Raw genomic sequence first — 15,181 nt, 5'->3', positions numbered from 1 at the left:
TGCAGCCACCCCCGACCTTCTCTCTGACTCTTTCTGCAGGTTCGACTCAACCGAAAAAACGGACTGAACTGAGAAAAGCATGTTTGGTTCATGTCTGCTGTACTCTCAGCTGGCATCTGTCTCCTCTTGCCAATTCAGGTTGCCCAAGGTACTAGAAGCAGTGCAGTGTACGCAGGACGGAGGAGAGGCAGAGCAGTAAGTACCATGGGAGCAGTCAGGAGAAGGCAAAGGCAGATCCAGAGTAGGTGTGGTTCAGGCTACACAGTGATAGACATGTCCAACAGCTGTGGAAAACAATAACAGATGGATGAAAGAAAGATTTATGGGAAGATGGTGTGTGCAAACGGGGGCATTAGAGCTGCACTGGTTCCCATTCAACTATCTGTTGAAAACCTCAACAGAAGAAGAAAGCCCCTCACTTCAAAGGGCTTACGTCAGCTGAGGAGCCGTGCTCTGTGGCCTCTATCTGGAGAAACTGCAAAGGCTCAGAAAACATGCTAGCAGCTGGTAACGTGTCTGTAGCTAATAGTATGGAAGCACTTTTATGTTCGTGTGTTGCAAATATTTACACATTAAGTCATGGTAATTAGGAATAATTAGAGTGGAATGTACCTTGTATTCACAGTGCCAGGAACTAGGTCCATGTCATAAACACTGAGTTTATTTCTGTTCAAACTCTACAGCACAGGACACAGAGTCTTTAGGGCCTTCCCACGCTGTGCCCAGTGCTGGGACATGGCACAGTGGCACAGGCAGAGGTCTGTGAAAGACCTCAAATGGGTACATCAGCAATGGTCAAATCCAGAGCTTTATATCCTCTTAGGAAAAGATGGCTTTAGAGATCGATTCCATCATGTTCTCTGTAGTTCTTCCCTTCCCTTTGGCTTACAGAATTGGTGTTGTCAGTGGAAGCAGAATGGTTTTATGGCCCTTCAAGCCATGGTATCTAAGGGCTTGAAGGTAAGGGGAGAAGTGAATGTTTTCTCTGTGGTCCTAAAAAGTTTGTCTCAGAGGTTTCATCTTTTCCAAACACTATATTGCTGTAATACTGTAATTGAAAAACAGCAACAGCAGCAACTAAAGAACTCCTAACACAGGAGGAAAGATCAGTGTTCACTATTTAGGCTGCTACTTGTATCAGAAAGATGGTCACTTAGGTAGATGGGCAATTCTATGTTCTGTTGTAACTGGTGAAATAACAATAAACTGGCTAGGTATGTGATTCCAGTTGTTGAATTTCCTTTTGATAGTTATGGGCTAGTGTCTGAACTTTGCCTTCGTATTTGATTAAATTGAATATTATAATTGACATTGCTATTTAATATTTTTGTCTTACAAAATAATTTGTGAAGTAATATCAAATATTCCTCACCAGCTACCCAGAGCAAGATTTGTCTTCTCCCAGAAATACCTAGTAATATGTGGTAGGAAGCCTTTCCCCCACACTGTGAGCCCCAGCCTTCCTAGAAGGACTGTTAAAAATAAAAATCAATCTTTGTTAAGAAAAACGTTTCTCATTGGGAAGTGGAGAGGATTTATCTAATGCTTAGCGAAGGGCCCAGGGAATTAGAGGGACCCGTCCCAGAGCAGCTTTCCTGGTGAGGTGACAAACAGCCACAAGTAAGGCACTTAAACCCTGTTGTGGGAAACTTCCCTGTGGATTGCAGCGTGAGCAGGAGATGCCACTTATGGCAAATCCAATTTGTAGAAACTGTTGACATCTCTAGCAGCCAAGAGTAATGATAGGCTTTTTGTTTGCTGATGCCATAGCAATACTGTCATTTCATAGTGTTGTTAGGCATCATTATTTGATGTTCATAAATGTGGTGATTAAAAATGACAGAGCACATAAACTGCTTTTTCCTACTTTGTATTTATCCCAAGATATTTATTAATTTTGTAACTCCCCAACATATTATTTCTTCACCTTACGTAGCATCTAGCAGTAGTAAGCCATGCTCTGCCACACCACCTCAGTGCACTCTTTCATTGCCATGTTTGTCATTAGCATGTGCTTGGTGATCTCTGGTTTTGTGGCCCAGTGGGACGGGATGTTGTTGGGGAGGTGGACACCATGTGTATTGTGGACAGTCCTGGCAACTGTGGGAAGCTCAAATGTACTGTGCCAGTGCAGTGGTTGTGAAGATCACCAAAAAGGGTGCGAAGAAGTAGAGACACGTTCTGTCCTCATCTTACCATTTCTTAATACCGTACAGTACTGTTCTGGCTTGAGGAACATACTGCCAACTCTTCCTAATATTAGTTGTGTTCTAAAATTGGACAGTGATGGGAGGAGGCTGTGTAGTTTTAAAGTGAATCCAGTCTTTAGAGATAGTTGAAATCTCCAGCTACCATGAAATATGTTGTCACTTCAATTACAGTTGCAAGTACCTCTCTCTTATTTGTTTCCTGTAATACCAGACAGACTAGGTAAATATATATCTTTTTTTAAATGAAGCACAATATAGTTTTTAAATGGTTTATATCAAGTTGTTTCCAGTTTCTTATAAACTCCTGATTTCTAAATATCCCATTATTTGTTCCATATGTTTCACTGAAGTCATTGTTATCAGTACAGCAGAAAATGCATAAATAATCTAGTAATTTAACATAAGTTTGTGATTTTTCTTAAGTTACTGTCAATCAAATATCATTAGTATAAACCGAAATCAAAGCAGAGCCAAAATCTGTAATTAAATCGTGGAGAATGTCCTGAGACAATGGGAAAACAGGGAGTGCTCTCGTAGGCTGTACTGGGCACAACTGTCATTGTGTTTGTTAGCTGAGAGGCCGCAGAAGTCTTGAAGGAGGTACTTCTTCATGACAGTGACTCTGCTTTTGTCAAACAGGTTTCAAAGAGCAGTCATGACACTTGGTATTAATCCATTTGTCTGCTTTTCACTTGAGCTAAACGCTCCGTTCTACATGAGGGAATAAACACAGCTCATTGCGGTGATGAAATAGGAAAAGTAAAAAATGGTTGGGGAAGATGCTCAGGAGAACAGGGCAATGTTGTACAAAGTCTCCATCCTGTGCAAAAGGAGGTCACGGAATGGAACTGGCAAAAGAGTCAGGTTATGCTTCCTGTAAAAGTTCATCATTTCCTGACCAAAAAATATCCTGATTGCCCAATGCAAAAGACAACTTTTTTTCATTTTGTCTCCCCTCAGTCCCTTTCCAGTAATGAAAAAAAGAAAAGGAGAAGATAGTAAGAAGAAAAATGTGAAAGAGGAAAAGGGGAAAAGAAAACAACACAGAAATAGATAAAAGTTTGTGGAATCCTTATAGAAACATTCAGAAAAAATCTAAACTATCTGAACATTTTCAGATGTTCAGAAAATGTAATTTTAAATCAAAGATGGAAAAAGAAAAAGCAGACCACTCTGCTAAACTCAAACTCTGAAAACCCAATTCTCGCCAGTAACCTAGGAGGTCACTGGGAATTATTTATGTGACCACAATTCCTTTTTTCTTTCCATAAGATAGATTTCTTTCAGACTTGCACCTTTTTGTTGAACGTGGTTTTGGTTATTAGTGCATAGCTTTGATATATTTTCTACCCATCTGTGTGTTACCAACTGATAAACAGCATCATGCCTCTGAATCAGATCCGCAGGTCCAGATACCTTTAAACCTGCGCATTTTCTCCTCATTGACCCGGGTTGTTGCCACTGAGCCTGTCTTTGATTTTTGATTGCCTTAGAGTTGTGTTTTCAGATGTATGCTTAAACTAGAGGTTACGCTGATGAAGTCAAATGCATTGCTTTTGGTCTGTGGCCAAGAACCCAAGTTTACCTTTCCGTTTTCAGAGGATGACGAAGTTCTCTGTTCAACTCAGGTGAAAATCCTATTGGACAAATGATAGCGTGTTCCCATTATAGCTTTTATATTGACAAGTTCAGGAAATAGCCAATTTAACTACACAATGAACACTCATCTGCTATGTGGTTAGTCTCTGCTATGCTTTTTTTCTTTCTGGGATTCTCTTTCTCTTCTGAATCTCCACTTCTGTTCGTAGACCTCTGATCTGAAAATGCAAGGCCAAAGGACAGTCAGTGGTGCATGAAACAGCCTGATTTCTTTCAAATAAGAACTCCATTTCCTCTGGAGAGGTAGAAAGTGGGAGGCCAACTGTAGACTTTAGCTTCACAGAGTAAACCAGAAAACTGAGAGGGAGACGTTCCCTAAGGAAAGCTGTGGCAATCAGTGTAGAGCAGGGTGCACCGCAGTTCAGCAGTGGTGTTGGAAGACACGGTCTTTTCAGAGGTGCTAGGACCAGGTGCTATAGCTCAGTGCATCTCACAAGAGAAGAGGACTGCTGATTTCACAGTCGCTCTAGAAAGCCCTATCGATGCCAGAGAGGAGGAGGAGATGAGGCTAGACTCCACCAGGCAAGAACGAGTGGTGTATGTTAGTGCTGCTGCAGTGATGGCCCTTCCAGTGTTTCTGTTGTAAGCTCCATTTTTCAGGGGTTTATAACTTGCTCATAAAAATTTACTGCAAGCTATAATTTGGCACACAGGGTTCCAGCCTGAGAGAGTACTGCTTTTCTTATTTAAACTGCATTTGGTTTATTGACGGGCCTGTTTTCAGATTGCAAGAGAGTGATGAGTGGAATAGAAATCTAATTGTTTCAGAAACTTTTTTTCCCCTTTTAGTACCCTGTAGCCCCCAAACAGCTTTAAACATCTACTGGTGCCTTTGAGCATTACAAAAAAATAAAACTAGTTAAGAAATGCATGTTTAAATAGTGGCTACTGTGTATAGTGAGTAATTATATTTACAGCGTATCGTGTCTCTCCGCCTGAACGATCCCAGAGCAGCTTTCCAACTTTTTAGATAGGGAAATGTATTTCCCCACAGCTGAAACAGAGACATCAAGCAGGATAAAATGAAGCAATTAATGGCATGTAGCCATATATAGCAGGATTGATTGTGACTTGGGCCAGGCCGTTCAATTTAATTCATCTGGTCTTGCAGAAGACGCCAAAGATGTTGTGAATCCAATTTTCAGGCACTGCCTTTCTCTTCTGGAGAACACAGGTAAGAAAGAAAGCAATTTTGCAGTTACAGTTTAAGTCACTGCTGTATTAAAGCTTCTGATTTGAAAGCACAGCTGTGGATACATGGTTTATTGGCTGCTCTGACTTAGTGGTACAGGCAAGGAGTTCAGGCTTTGCAGGTGTCCGGGTATCTGTGTCTGGGTATCCCTGCCCACCTGCAGCGTCCCGCTCTTCCCAGCCTCCCTTCTGCCTCCGGCTGACACAGCCACCACAGTTCTCATCCCAGCCTTTCAGAAGTAAGAAAGGTTGTAAAAGTGTGAAGTGAAGCACTCAGAAATTGAAAAAGGTCCTGCTGAAAGCTCTGTCCCATGCTCCAATGCATATGTAATTCTGCAAGCTGGAATTACTCGCTTACACAATTTTAAATACGTTAAATAGTGGTAAAATGGTTTACTTTTTCATATTTTTTTGTTTTTATGAAGAATGGATTTCTAGCCAAAATGAAAATTTCCATTTAGGTGTTCACCTGGCTAAATATTTTGAGATGCCTTTATCTTGCTTCATTGTGAGGCCTTACCTTTCTTGACAGAATGCGCTTTTGAAAACATGTTTGGATTGCTTTTGTAATACCTTGCATCCATTGTGGTAATGTGAAATAGGAAGAAAGATTGGCATTTTGTTAATTCTACTACTGGGACCTCTTCGACATTTCACTGGGCCCATGCTGTTGAAAACCCGGTTGTATCTTTACCTCTTGCAATGAAGATCCTGGGCTCAGGCTCGTTAGATGATTCCTGTTGCAGACTTGAATTTCTTGTGTGGAATGTCACAAGCCTGAAGCAGCATGGCAAGGTGTCAGATCTAACTTTTCCTCCTTGCACCCAGAAAAATGAATTTTACAATCTCAAAAGGTGTTTTTACAATCACGGGGTATTTGTACACTCGGGAAGCTTTGAACTGCACTTCTTGTACCTCCCACCCTGGCTGATCTCATCCTTTCGAGATTTGTCTTGGCTAATTCAAGATTCCTGTTGCACCCTTGGGGATACAACTTCAATTTTAAGAAAAAAATTGGCTATAGAGGTACATACCAAAAAGACCAAGCAAAGGAATTCTTTAGACTGTGTGTGGCCACAGTCCTTCAGCAAATCAAGTGGATGTGCTAGGCACAAATTGCTCCACTGCCATATCTTTTTCTCTTGACAGAAAGCTGACAGTCTGCTGGCATGCCACGGCAACGATCCTGCAGTGTGCGCGCTCATGCTTCATCCTACAGACTGTGTGTGTGTGTGTAGGGATTCGCCATGCTAATTTGCATGGCTAGCATTAGAGAGGCTTTTCCTGAAAGATAATAAATTACAGACGCTGCAGTCTTGTAGATGTATTTGGGACTGATCAGCGCGTTGCTGTTTCTTCCACGTGGGGACAGCTACTGCAGAGAGCTCGGGCGGACTGAGCCTTAGCGCAGGTGAGCTGCAGAGAAGGGAAGGTTGGTTAGCAGAATGTAATCCCAACTCCTCAATGATGGGCTGGCCACACCTTCTGTATGTTTTTGGGATTAGGGAATCTGAGGGGCACGTTTAGGAGGTGAGAACCACGGTACCAGTGACAGGGGTGCGGGAGGTGAAGGGGGAGCAGCACGGAATGCGTGGGGCACAGTGGAGGTTGGGAAAGGGAAAGGGGCTCAGGGGGAGGGAGAGACAAGGGCTGGCAGGAGGTGCTGGCCAAGAAAGCATTTTCCTGGAAGGAACAGCTGCTGGGAAGGGCAATGTCCACATTCCTCCTCCTGGAGGTGTGCTGCTGAGCGAGGGGCTTCAGGCACCCACAGCAGGGTGGCGGACACCAGGCGCAGGGGCAGCTCATCCCAGCTCCCTAAGCTTTGCCTGTCCTGTTCCTGCTTCTGACTGCTCTCATGAAAAATTAGAAGTGTTCTCCCTAACCTGTCTGAGCCTTTCTGTGCCATCTCCCAGCTCCTCAGGGCTCTTTAGGAGGAAACTGCTCCAAGAGGGAGGCTGAAGAAGCACTGGAGAGGCGGGGAGCAGCAGAGAGCACAGAACGGGCATTGTGTGGCAGGGCTGTCATTGCCAAGGGCTGAGGCAGTGCAGAGGGACAGTGAATGAGAGTGATGAGAAATTATTGTTTCAAAATCAAAGAAATGAAATGGCACACAGCTGAGATTGCTCAGTGGCTAAGCCTACACCTTTGAGACTTAAGACATGAGGAGCTGTGGCAGTGGTTTTCTCTGTTTCACTCTCCTAAGATGACACAGGAAAAGATAAGGATGTGTAGAAGTTACTTAGTACCATTGATCTTTAGGCACAGGAGAGACTTAACTGATCTTTAAGGTCATTCTATGATTCTGTGAACTGCAGATACGTGCTGCAGTCCCAGCTGTTTAACGCTGCTCCCCCATCCCCGTTGTTGTATTAACTTGCCAGCCCAAAGCTCAGTGAACCCAGGGCTAAAGTTCCCTTCTGACAACTTGTCTCTTCTCTTCCAGAACATGCAGTTCAGGTAAGCACAAGCATCTGGAAAACATGGAAGAAAAAGTTAATGTGAGGCAGAATGAGAAAATAGATGGGTCACAGAGCCTGCAGTGCATCCTTAGCCAGCTGGCAGGAGCTGGCAAAGGCCACTCGGCATTTTCTGCCGGCCTCCTCACTGCCTTCACCACCTTCAGAATAGCTGACAAGGTGAGAAGGTCCATCCCCACAGTTAAGGGAGTATGTTTGAAGCGAGTTACCTTTACCTACCCCAGGTGTGCTCAGGGCTTGCCTTGTTTCGACACTGAGCGCTGTGAGCAGTGTGAGGATGTTACCTGTGGATATAAAATAGCTGATTAAAACAAAGTGGTTCCAGGCTGTGGGTACAGGGGAGGTGTTTGAAAAATCATGGCTAAGGTGGTTCATTAATAGTGTTCATTTGCATGGGCAAACTTCAGCCTTGGTGTATGTGACAAATACAGATGGCTTCTGCTCAGTGCAGCTCACCTACGTGACACTTGCTGGAGCAGAAAACACACCCCCCGACTCCCAGTGTTATGGGACATCACACAGAGAAGGCAGAGGCGGGATGGCTTTGCTGGGTTCTTTTTTCTTTTTTTCTTTTTTTTTTCTTTTTTTTTTTTTAATATGAATTATGACCCTCCTTATAGTTTTTTCCTCTTTCCTTTTGGAAATCTGGCTTTGCTCTGTAGGTGATGCTGAGCAGAAAGCACTACCAGGTTGTGTCAGCAAATACTAGGGGTACACTGTATGCTGTTCATCGGCAAAGATTTATGCCTGGATAATCAGATGTTCTCTCTCCCTCTGTGCTACTGTATGGATTTATAGGCATTATCCAGACATACTTTTTCAAAATTTAGCAGACATTTCTCATCTGCACCTACTATGTGGATGTGATGCCTATATAATCTCAGATGTTCTAAAATACATGCAGCTTTAAAGGCAAATGAAGTACTGATTTCTGTCAAGCTGGGTTCGTAAATTCTTAGTGCTTTTTTTGGTTTATTTTTTGTTTCTGTGGACCTGTGGAGGATTTAAGAAGGCAAATGCATTCACTTGCATTGTCTGTAGCATAAAGACTCTTGTGCAGAACCTTGTAGATATAAATTAAAGATTTATTGTCACCATTTCTTAGAAAGACATTTTTAAAGTGCATGCCAAAGTTTGTTCATGAATGCCCGTGTGCCTGTGAAAATGTCAGCTCTTGAAAATGAATGGAAATGGCAATAGTAATAATCTCTTATAGTTGTATAGAGTCTTTCATTTTAACAAGTCTAAGATTGCTTCACCCAGGCACGTGGCAGGCTGCAGGACACGGTTTGCATGGCTTGGAGGCTTCTGGCAGGACAGGCTATGGAGAGGGAGATCTCACAGAGCTCAGCAAGGAGGAGAGCATGGCAGTGGGCTGTAGTATTACTGTATAGCTGCCATTTACTTAAAAGATTGGGATGCCATTCTCTGTGCTTTTGTTTACTGCCCTGTAACCTTGGCTGGGCTAGTCTTGAAGTACTTCAATAATAATTTCACCATGCATGAGCTTTCAGCAGAAGACGTGGAAACATGATTGAAAAAGCTCTTCCCTGGCTGTTCATTCATGCACCAGGGTTTGAATGGTGCTGTCCCTTCTTACCATTACTTGTGTCTGTGGGATGTGCACTTTGAACTGAACAGATCCCTATTAAAATTAACGTTCTCTATTTTTGGTTGATAAAATCGCTGGTCTGGTTCACAGCATGGCTGTGCAAACACTTCTGTAGGCTGAACTGAGGGCATGCAAAACAAAGCAGGAATGAGCAAAAAGTGGTAGCAAACAGTGGCAACATTTCCTTAAGTCAGTGCTGGTGCCAAAGACGCCTACAGTGGTTTTTGGTCTTATTTTCCCTGAAGTAAGAGCAGCATTATTTGACAAAATGCAGTGGTGTGTACCTAATGTTTTAAAGTTTCTCCCTCTAGAAGTGGAATGGAAGGAGGTCTTTATTTAGTACATCACTTGAATTGTGATGGTTAAAATAAGGTATCGTATGCCATTAAGTCTAACGATCATAGAATGGTGTTGGGGTTCAGCTAGTGATTTTGATGCCGTCTCAAGTAACCACTCTGGTGTATGATATTTAATTAAAAGCAGAAAAATTGATACAATTGAAAGGCAGGAATCTGAAGCCTTAAGAATGGTGGCTAGCCTGGTCCTTCTAACATACTAATTGTCAAATCTTGCTCTACAGCTGCATCTGGGACCAGTCTTTGTACATCCTTTATCTCTTTAATTCCTTTTGCAAGGAACAAAACAAATTGGAAATGAAAAACACTGGCTTATTGTATTCATCTAAGGACATGCTAATTGAAAATGATTGCTTCATACTGGTATGGATTCGAAAATATGTACATCTCTCTTTCCCTCTTTTACACATAAATCCATAAAATACTTCTGTTGAAATAAGAGTTACTAGGTCAGAGGGAAGTGAGATAAGTAAACCAGAGACAGGCACTCAAGAGGTGGCCACACAACAGGCCGAATTCCTGTGCCAGCTCCCAGATCCTTTGGCACAGAAGCGACTGCCGAAATCTACATTTTCATTAAAAACGACACAAAACAACATTTTGACTTTTAGGGCCCACAAAGTTAACTTCGAAAACACAAGAAAATAAAATGGAAAAAAAAAGGAAACCTTAAATTTCTTGAAGCATAGTTAAAGCTAAGAAAGAGAAGTGTAGTGTGGTTTCAGGTTGATCTGGAAGGTGTCTTAATGGGAGAATTGTGTGTGCTCTCTTCAGCTGACTCCGGTGTCTTTCTCAAATGAACTTGTGGCAGAGAGAAAAGGGACTTACCAAAAACCTTACAAGAGAGGGGGATAAAAAAAATAAATCTGACGATTTTTATTAATTAGAAAATCATTATCCAAATTCTGGAATTGGAAAGGATTTTTTTTTCATTTCTAACACATGAAAACTTTAGGAGAAAGACCTTCAGGTTACCTAGGGCTTTGTTTTTGTTGTTGTTGTTTTTGTACCAGATGAAATGTGTATAATGTATGTTGCATGCTGGTGGTGTCCATTTGAAGGATTAAAGTAAAATAAAAGACCAGTTAAATGAACCAGCGTACTACATCACAGAGCACATGGTCCTTGTGTTATAAGAGCACACACTTTTCCAGTTAGGAGTGCTGTGCACACAAACAGAGTATTAAGTCCCATACACAACAGTAGATCAAAGAATAGCAGTAACTGTATGTTTCCATTGAGAACTGTTTCTGACAAATCACAGATGCATAGCAATAAGCTCCTTCGTGGCTAAATTACCAGTTATTGAACAGTGGCCAACAGCAAAAAGTGGGTCCTAATGACCTTCCTTTATTACGCAGAATTCACGTCTTCGTTATCTTGTTTGTCATTGCTATTGTTGCCATTTACATCCTAGAACCCCTACCCAACACTGGAAGGGCATGAAATTTGGCCAGCGTTATGTTATGCTCGTGGTTTAGAATTTACCAGTATTTCACAACTTCTCGGCTGGTATTAAAAACAACAACAACAAGGTTTGACTTACTGTGGTCCCTGACTCCAGATCCCCCTGTCCTTGCTTAAATGTTAGCATGTATTTGGAGCTGGGCTGTTGTGTTTGGCATAAAAACCTTTTGGGTTTGTTTATTTGTTGTCACTTGAAGATATCAGATGAAGTGTCAGTGGGTTTGCATCTGGGACAGCTGTGTCAACTTTCTACTAAGAGTCCAACCCTAGAACTTAAGGGAAGAAAGACAGGATATCTCAGGAGAAGTGGTGAGAGCTTGGCATTATCGAAATTTTGTGTAGTGCCAGCGAACTTTGCATTTTTTACAGCAGTCTTCCTGTGCTGGACTGTTTGCCAGTGGGCTTACACACCGAAGAGAGCAGTCCTGTGAGCCAGCACCCAATCCATCCTTGTCTGCCTGAGATGGGGGAGCCGAGTAACTCGACTGTTCAGACAAGAAAGGGTTCACAAAACTTGCTTTGTTAAAGAAGTGGCTTTTCAGAACAGCCTACAAATGGATTCAATAATTACATGCTCTTGGTAAAAGCAAAATAATTTCTTCCTACTTCTAAACTTGGCAGGTTCCAGGCTGCCATTTTTCAGAGCGGACCCGTTGCTGATGGCTCTCCAGGAAGAGGCCGATTCTGTGTGTCGGTCGGGTCTGAGGTGGGTGTGCTGCTGGACTCGAGAATAGCTCTGAAATAATCCAGGGGAGAGTGGCCTTCTGTTCCCCTTTGTCCATGGAGCGGGCTTGTTCATTGTCTGGAGAAGTGAAGCTCTCTACCAAAAACTTGTTCTTTGCATGCCAGTCAGATTTTTGCATCCTTGTCCATTCCACTGAATGCCTCGTAGGAGAGGATGATGGGATCCAAACAGCAGGGATGATTCAGAGTCATCCAGTCATCCTGGGAAGAGAGCAGAGGGCAGGGTAATGCCATAGCAGGCTCGATGGGTTGTCTGCAATGCCCAAATACATTGCATTTTTGTGGTTTAGTTTAAGAGGTCGCAGCTGAGGTTGTGACTAGCCCTTCAGGTTGGCACAGGGTCTCCAAGGCAACTGGAGATAATACAAAATATTCCTTGCAGATGCTGTTGTGGGAAAGTAGCCTTTCAGCCGTGCCTACATGAATATACTTCTCCCTTTCTCTTTTCTGCCCTATGCAAAGAATGCTTTCTATGCTGAGAAAACTGATTTTAATGCGGGGGAAAAGGACTCTAAGAAATGGTTGCAAGGTCCTTAACTCCTTAAGACTTGAGCCCACTGACCTGATTCCTTTGCCCTGCAGTGCGAAGTTCCAGCTGATCTGCAGAGATGGCTGGCCTAGGGGAGAAGATGATTTTGCCCAGTGCTCTTAGAGGCTCTCCTCACTTGGCTGAATCTTTTCTGTGCCCTGATGGAAGGTCACTTCCTATTGTTACTGACACCATTTGCCAAAGTTTTGTGTGTGTGGCTTTTAAGGCTGCGCTAATGCGTCTCTGGTAACCTGCTGGCGTAATCCTTTGTGGCCAAGGATGTCGTCTGTGCTGTTGTTGTGCCAGCTTGCTTTAACTCCAAGAGCCTGCGGGCTGTACTCTCATGTTGAGGAGCTGTGATTTTGTCATGGTAAGTTCTGAGGGAAAATCTCACGTTAGTCATGGTAAAAAAAAAAAAAAAAAAAAGTCAATGGAGAACCAAGGAAAATAATGAAAAATTGGGGTATGTTTTGTGTTGCTTGACATGGGGTATTTAGGTACACAGACTTGGTTGATCCTAAGCAGAACTAGGTTCACACGTCAAAATCAGTAATGCAGTCTTCATTGTAAACAGGATTCAGAGGCTGAGCGAGTATCCTGTACCATTTTTATAATTTCCTTGGCCCCCATTCTGGGCTCTGATTTCAAAATAGTCTCTGTTCAGTGGGTACAATCTGCTGCACAGGTTGCTCAGCATTTGTTGTTCGTCTTCTGTCTTGTTTTTCTGCACTGCTCTGTTTTTCGTGGTTACCCCAGAATGAAAGCAAGACAGCGACTGCATTGAGTCCTGATTCACCTGCTTACCTGAAGTCATAGGGTGTTCTCTCTCCACACCATGTCTGTCCCTGTCTTGTTTCATGCCTAAGCGTGTAGGAGGCATCCTCCCAGAATTTTTGATTATCAAGTCTCTGGGGAGGCTGTGATCTTTCAAACATTAAAGCTGCTTGCCTCCGACATGGGGTAAGGAATGCGATAGTACGACGGGCACCAAGCGTTACCACAGGTGACAGTGAGAGATGCTTCAGCAATAGGTACGAAAATTTATTCCACAGATGTGGAATCACCTTCCCACCATGTAGTACTCGTTACACTACTCATTATTTTCAAGAAGTGGGTTTCATGGCATTACTACATGTGAAGTTCCTGTTTTAGGCTATGTGAAAGGCTGATTCTAGGCAGTGGTTTAGAGATAAGTTTCTTGGGCCGGGAATGTGTTGAAGACATGCAGCACAGGGAGAACAGTCCTGTACTGTTGATCTCATCGCATGTAGAGGGTGAGATCATGTGTACATAAAAATCATGAGAACAGGAAAGACTGCTAGACCCACCACTCATGCCCCTTTTATTTTCCTTGCATGTGTTTTCCAACTTTTCCACATTTGCCTTGTTTGCTCTATAGCTTCTCTGTAATTAGTGGCTAATTAAAAAGGCACCGACCTCAAAGATGAAATTTAGAGAATTATTATTTCATATGCTCACTTTTGGCAGTGAGAGAAGAACACAGAAAGCTCATAAGGAGGAATATGCGTTTTTTCCCCCTGGTGACATTGATCCAGGACCATCTGGAGAGAAAGAAGGGCTGCACCTCTCCATCCCCATGGAGCCTGGCACTTCCAGGGCTGCACCTAGAGGGAGAGGAGCTGGAGGAGGCAAATAAAGAGAGTTCAGTGGGACAGAGGAATCCACAAAACCTCCTCCCTGCTCTCAAGGGTATAAAGCAGAAAAGAAAGTGGAGCAGTACGCAGCAGGGACTGTCTTTAAGTGGCCTCCTCTGCTGAAGGCAAGGCATGCCCTTTCCACCCCACAGCACCGCTGTGTCAGCAGCCACCTCCTTGGTCTATGGCATGCCTGTGCTCTGCAGTGACCGCTCAGGGAGCCTGGCACTGTCTTGCTCCAGACCTAGAGTCTGAATTAACAAGCTGTTCTGGGAGGCAGAAGGGAGCTCAGGCCACCCTTTTCTTTGTGCAGGCCACTAGGCCCCCATGCCACAAGGGCCCCCTTGCCAATTAGACTCCTCTTCTAGAGCAGCATGGAAATGCACATATCTTTTCTTAAGCCTCTGGCTCCAATTCTTTGTGGTCAGCCTGGAAGGAGTTTTGCATCCAAAGAAGGGCTTTTGTGCTGAGAGCCTGTCTATTTTTTCCCAACTATATTAGTTGGTCTAATAAAAGACATTATTTCTCCCTGCAAAACTTTCTTCACTGTCCGATACATGTATTTGCCTGCATATAGAAAGTTGAGGTTATTTTGTTTGATTGTTTTATCTTTCTGGGGAAAGATAAAAGGACACAACTTTTAAAAAGTTATGGTAGCCTTGTCCTAGTCATTCATTAAAAGCTAAGGTTATGCTTCTTTTCAAAGAATGCGTTGTGGTCACATAGATCACCATGAAATCAAAGCAAGTTTACTCCAGAACCCCTGGCTTAAACAGCAAAATAACCCGACAATCTTCCTGCTTGCTTAATAGTGAGGTGGCTGGAGAAGAAATAGAAGAGGAAAGGTACAGATTACTGTAGATGTATTCAGATTTCCCATCCTTTATGCACATGGAGCATCATTTGCAAAAGCATAATGGGAGTGATTATCTGAATTCTGTGTGAGTACATGCTGGGCCAGAGTGGACCCAAATTTTGGAATAGGAAATCACCTATGGGGATCTGATGTGAAGGTGGTGGGAGAATTTAAATGAAAACAGAAGAATCTTTTCAGTGTTAAAACAGAGACAAGGAAATAAAGTTCTTTCCAGAAGAAGCACAAAACGCTGGAGCCTAAGACCAAGGAAAATTTGCCTTTCCTCTGCAACTCTTTGAACAGCAAGACTCGGTATATTCTTGCTCGTGGAGTGCACACGCAGTGCAAAGATCTCAAGGTGCTTTTGTGAATTCAAATCCAAAGAATTCAGGCTCTGTACAATACACAGAGATACGAATATGTTT

General features: G+C 43.0%; 1 protein-coding gene across 4 annotated transcripts in view; it reads left to right on the top strand.

Annotated features, from left to right (window-relative positions):
- The window catches only part of GLIS1 (GLIS family zinc finger 1), a 191,747-nt gene that overhangs the window by 122,937 nt on the left and 53,629 nt on the right, over positions 1 to 15,181 (top strand). The window lies entirely within an intron of this gene.

This window comes from Cygnus olor, chromosome 8 (assembly GCF_009769625.2).
Source record: "Cygnus olor isolate bCygOlo1 chromosome 8, bCygOlo1.pri.v2, whole genome shotgun sequence".
NCBI lineage: Eukaryota > Metazoa > Chordata > Aves > Anseriformes > Anatidae > Cygnus > Cygnus olor.
The sequence above is the reverse complement of the archived record's forward strand: the minus strand, read 5'-3'. Positions and strand labels throughout refer to the sequence as shown.